This window comes from Bos grunniens, chromosome 7, assembly GCF_055505025.1.
Source record: "Bos grunniens cultivar Pamir isolate PY7600 chromosome 7, Bosgru_T2T1.0, whole genome shotgun sequence".
In the NCBI taxonomy this organism is placed as follows: Eukaryota; Metazoa; Chordata; class Mammalia; order Artiodactyla; family Bovidae; genus Bos; species Bos grunniens.
The window spans coordinates 68,144,183-68,150,225 of NC_141171.1; the positions used below are offsets into that span (position 1 = coordinate 68,144,183).

The following is a 6,043-nucleotide window of genomic DNA, read 5'->3' on the forward strand; positions in this document are numbered from 1 at the left end:
TCAACTGGTGTCTGAGAATCACATGTTTTACGTATCTGGTAGAAAATCTATAGATAAGAATGTTAGTCTTAGTTACTGATTTGTTATTGATTACTGTTTCCTAATTACTCAATGGTTAATGATCATTTTGTTCTTTGGCCCTGAAGGCCACATGAGTTATAGTTTAACTCCCCACATATTCTTTCACTCACGGCTGGAAGTATAATAAAGTCGACTTGGATTCAGTTTCTGCACCTTCACCTTGGAGCGGTGTTCGTCCCCTGATCCTCGCTTTTCTCTGAATTCTTGTGTCTTATTTCTCATTCTCTCGCCGTATCGCGCTTTCATAAACCCTGCTTGTCAAGCCTGTCTCGACAAGTGGTGCCGAAACAGGGACCCGAAAGTAAATCCAGCCTGAGAAGCTAGTTCCTAGCGAGGTGAACGTAGGGAAATCTGTCCAGCTAGGCGGAAGAGGAAAGTACTTGGTAAGTGCACCCCTGCGGATTTGTCAATCAGGGTAATGATGGGGCAAAATCCTTCTAAGCATAGTGATTATATGCAAGTGTTAAAATCTTCGTTTAAAAGTTCGGGGGTCGAGATATCTCACTCCTCTTTTAAAGAATTGTTTTCTGCCATTAAAAAATACTGCTACTGCCATCTATGGGGTTGCACAGAGTCGGACACGACTGAAGCAACTAACTTAGCAGCAGCAGCAGATACAGATAAAGGGACTTTGAGGAATGAGGAATGGGACAAAGTCATAGGTTGCCTGCGCAGTGCCTACCAACGCAACGAAAAGATTCTTTTGTCTGTAGGGTCAGTAGGGAATCTTATTAGCACAGCTTTAGGACTGCTGCAATCTGAAACCTCAGATTCAGGGGATTCTGTAGAACAATACAAGAACAGACGGAGGAAATGAATTTATATGATAACATAGGTGATGAGGAAGAGAAACAATAAAAATGAAAAATAAGAGCCAAAAGAATGATAGAAGTCAAGAACAGATCTTTCTTGCTCGACCAAATGCACCTTTTGTTGAGCCCTCTTCTTTCAATCCTGAAAACCCTTGGGATGATGGATTTGGTTTTAAACCACAGATAAATGTGCCTAATAAAATGACGCCTTTACAAAAGTGAGCTTGAATGGCACAATTGCAGGGGGATGAAGACGCTTTAATTCTCCCTGTGGCTGTAACCCAAATCCCACCAGATCCTCAATTCCCACCAGATCCTCAATTCCCACAAGGAGGAATGCATTACGATTATAATGCCATACCATTTAAAACTATAAAAGAGATAAAACAGGCATGTACCTAATATGGAACTAATTCTCCTTATACCATGGGACTAATTCAGGGACTTTTACAAGCTGAACAGTTAATTCCTTATGATTGGGAAATGATAGCCAGAATTTGCCTATCCACCTCAGAATTTTTACAATTTAGGACCTGGTGGCAAGACGAAGCAAATCACAAGCTCGCAGAAATGCAACAGCCAACCTGCCAGTTGATATAACACTTGATCAATTAATGGGCAGTGGGGCACATTTTGGCATTCAAGCTCAGTTACAATTTGATGATCAGTTACTCACTCAAGTGAGAATGATATGTTTAAAAGCCTGGGAGAGAATAAATCCACCTGGACAAGGCTCGATTTCATTTACTCAAATTAAACAATCAAATGGGGAACATTATGTAGATTTTATTGCCAGGTTATGTCAAAATTTAAATAAAACAGTTGCACAACCTGGTTTGAGAGATTTGCTGATGCAAGTTCTTGCATATGAGAATGCTAACTCAGAATGTAAAAAGGTGATTCAGCCTCTCAAAGCACAGGGTGCCCCTCTAGAAGAATATCTTAAAGTTTGCCAAGATATTGGGTCAGAACCATATAAAATGCAACTTCTGGCTCAAGTATTATCTAAAGCTAATAAAAAGACAGATATGAGATGTTACCAACATGAAAAATTGGGACACATTAAAAAAGACTTTAAAGGAAGAAGATGGTCAGTTGATAAATTATACTATTGGCTCTGATGCCACTCCTATTTGTGTTGGTTTTGGAAGTATATGTCTTAAAACAGGATATCAAAAGTGGCTGTCAGTTGTCAAAGAATCAAATGATGATAAGACTTCCCTCTTTCTGTTAACTGCTCTTACTTTTTTTTAGAAAAAGAAGAAACTTCCAGCATGATGAATCCACCTGAGCTTCCTGATTGTGTTACTGAAATTAGCCATGGTATTGAAAATTGGTTAAGATGGAAATTATGTAAAGGATCAGAAAGTCACTTATTATTAAATGTTGCAGAATGCTCCATTATCAATTATGGACCCTGAGGAACCCCTAAACTTATAGAATCTAAAGTGTCTTCTCCATGGGTATATAAAGATAAGACAATTAGTACTTATGGTAGTCAACTCCTCATACGGCATGGGATAGGATTAGCTCCCCTTGTGCCTCCTTTAGATCATTATCCTATTCATGATGAAATATGAAAAATACCCATGGCATTAAAAGAACTAATTGCTTGGAAGGAACAATATACTGAATATATTTTAAATGACCGAAAAGCTACCTTTAATTTTACAAAAAATTCTACCCACACTATTCAGACTTGTGTAAGAATTCCTTTTGTTTTTATGATCAGACCAGCAAAATATGATCCCAATTTGGGATTAGTAACATGTCTAACTGTTCATTTTATACATGTATAAATAATACCATTCCTTTTAATGAAAGTTGGCAGGGTATTTACATTCTTAAAACCAGAACTGGCATATGGGTTCCAGTTGATTTACAATGACCTTGGCAAGAACCTACATTATATGTTATTGAAGAAATATTGAAAAATCTTAAACGTGTTAAACATTTTCTGGGATTGCTAATTGCTGCCATCTTAGGCATTATAGCTATTACCACTACGGCAGCCGTAGCTGGAACGGCTCTTCATACATCTGTACAAACAGTTCATTTTGTATAAGAATGACATAAAGATGCCGATTTCCTTTGGACCACTCAACAAAAAATTGATGGAAAGCTGGCCTCCCAAGTGGCTGACCTTCAAAAATCTGTTATTTTATTAGGAGATCAACTAGTCAGTTTACAAAAACAGGTGAGACTAAGATGTGATTGGAACTATACTTCCTTTTGTGTAACAGTTTTCAAATATAATAAGACTGAATTCAAATGGGATAAAGTTAAACAACACCTATTGAACCAAGATAATATTTTTGTAGATATTCAATATCTACAACAAGATATATTAAAAGCTTTTAATAAATATCTTGATGTAATTTCTGGATCAGATTTTCTTGATACTATTGCTAATAATCTTTTTTCTTTTAATCCCTTAAAACAGATCAAGACATTTGGATATGGAATTGCTCTGGTTATGGGAGTGCTATTAATTATGTGTTTATGTTTCTGTATAGTCTGGAGAAGAATGATCAAGAGACAATGAAGCCAACAACAGCAACTAACATTTCTCACCATTTCTCATCATGTGCAAAATCAAAAAGGGGGAGATGTAGGAGACAGGAAGAATAAAAGAAAAGCAGGCCCCAGCAAGGGCCACAAAAGAAATTTATAATCATTGATAAACTGGATGCTATAAGGCATGAGACTCTTGGAAAAAGTCCAGAGGGAACAGTTCATAATCTTGAAAACAAGATATGATCCTGGGGTCAGAAAACTGACCCCAGCCTGTTTCTCAACTGGTGTCTCAAAATCACATGTTTTACGTATCTGGTGGAAAATCTATAGATAAGAATGTTAGTCTTAGTTACTGATTTGTTATTGATTACTGTTTCCTAATTACTCAATGGTTAATGACCATTTTGTTCTTTGGCCCCGAAGGCCACATGAGTTATAGTTTCAGTTCAGTTCAGTCGCTCAGTCGTGTCCGACTCTTTGCGACCCCATGAATCACAGCACGCCAGGCCTCCCTGTCCATCACCAACTCCCAGAGTTCACTCAGATTCACGTCCATCGAGTCAGTGATGCCATCCAGCCATCTCATCCTCTGTCGTCCCCTTCTCCTCCTGCCCCCAATCCCTCCCAGCATCAGAGTCTTTTCCAATGAGTCAACTCTTCGCATGAAGTGGCCAAAGTACTGGAGTTTCAGCTTTAGCATCATTCCTTCCAAAGAAATCCCAGGGCTGATCTCCTTCAGAATGGACTGGTTGCATCTCCTTGCAGTCCAAGGGACTCTCGAGAGTCTTCTCCAACACCACAGTTCAAAAGCATCAATTCTTCAGCGCTCAGCCTTCTTCACAGTCCAACTCTCACATCCATACATGACCGCAGGAAAAACCATAGCCTTGACTAGACGAACCTTTGTTGGCAAAGTAATGTCTCTGCTTTTGAATATGCTATCTAGGTTGGACATGACTTTCCTTCCAAGGAGTAAGCGTCTTTTAATTTCATGGCTGCAATCACCATCTGCAGTGATTTTGGAGCCCAAAAAAATAAAGTCTGACACTGTTTCCACTGTTTCTCCATCTATTTCCCATGAAGTGATTGGACCAGATACCATGACCTTCTTTTTCTGAATGTTGAGCTTTAAGCCAACTTTTTCACTCTCCACTTTCACTTTCATCAAGAGGCTTTCTAGTTCCTGTTCACTTTCTGCCATAAGGGTGGTGTCATCTGCATATCTGAGGTTATTGATATTTCTCCTGGCAATCTTGATTCCAGCTTGTATTTCTTCCAGTCTCCCCACATATTCTTTCATTCACGGCTGAAAGTATAATAAAGTCGACTTGGATTCAGTTTCTGCACCTTCACCTTGGAGCGGTGTTGGTCCCCTGATCCTCCCTTTTCTCTGAATTCTTATGTCTTGTTTCTCATTCTCTTGCCATATCGCGCTTTCGGAAACCCTGCTTGTCGAGCCGGTCTCAACAGTGTCTGATGACTGGCACCTCCCTCTGATCAAATAATTATTACTGTGATGATACAGTGTAAGTGCTGAATAGGGACTTCCAAAGCTTTCATATGTATCATTTTATAGGGGAGCATTCCAGACTATCAATATTATTCTTGGAGTTGTTGATAATAAACAATAGTTACTGAGTGCTTATTATAGGAAAGGGCTGGGTTTGATGCTTTCAGAGCATTATCTTGTTGTGAGCCCTTGTCCAGATGTTTGGGGTAGATTCTATTATTACGTTCATTATAAAGGAGAAGAAACTGATATCGGTGAGATTAAAACATTTGCCAGAGTTGGATATGTGACATTTCAAACTGAACAACCCTCATTGTCCTGAGACCTGGACTAATTTTTCCATAGTGCCATGACAGTGCCGGATGCACCACACAGGATCAACATCCTCCCATCCAAGAAGACTAACAGTGAAAAAGAAGGTGGTCTTCTTCCCTCTCCTTCTTCCTTTGATTATACAAATGTAACCCACTAAGTACTTGAGGCACCACAATGCTCACCTGTCTCCTTGTAAGTCTTACAAGCATCCTATTTTAATGGATCACTTCTCATCTATCACTCCTCAGGCTCTGGCTCAATTTTTTCTGCGCTGAGGCATAAGGAACCTGAGCTATTTGGAACCCCTGGAAAGCCATCTAGTGGTGTCCAACCTGATACCATCTGCCTGGGAGCATACAAACCAGTCAACTTTCACTTTCTTTCAGGCCAAGAGCATCATGCACCCTTGGGTAGCCATCCTGGGCCTCCTACTCCTTCTGACAGGTAGGTGCACAGGTGGGCTGTGCTTTGGAAGCCCTGAGGATGGGGGAATATAGTGGGTATGTAGGTATGGTAGAGCAGGGTAGATTTCTAGGGCATTGTTTAAAAATAATGAGGTCAAGTAGTGAGCAAAGAACAAGGCTGAAACCTTAAGCCAAAGAAATTGCTTAAACACTAAGAATTATAAAATCAATGGCTAGAGGAACAAGGCATGACACAGCACACATGCATCTGCTGCCATTTGTGTTGTTCATGTGTACGTGTGAACTTCTCACGTGTATGTAGTAAACAGCAACCATGGTTATCATGGCATGGAAGGGAACGGGAAGAAGGAATGGGGACGGATGGGAAGGAGAATGACCTTCCC

The 6,043-nt window shown here is 39.8% G+C and overlaps 1 long non-coding RNA gene across 5 annotated transcripts; it reads left to right on the top strand.

Annotated features, from left to right (window-relative positions):
- The first annotated feature begins 230 nt into the window (after positions 1-230).
- On the top strand, positions 231-5,615 carry LOC147369757 (uncharacterized). 5 transcript variants are annotated; one of them, XR_015167865.1, is made up of 4 exons: positions 231-464; positions 2,148-2,216; positions 2,879-3,090; positions 5,484-5,615. It is a non-coding gene; the product is annotated as an uncharacterized LOC147369757 (long non-coding RNA). The 5 variants fall into 5 exon arrangements; XR_015167868.1 differs by having other exon boundaries at positions 2,945-3,090; XR_015167866.1 differs by lacking the exon at positions 5,484-5,615 and adding an exon at positions 3,410-3,531.
- The last annotated feature ends 428 nt before the right edge of the window (positions 5,616-6,043 follow it).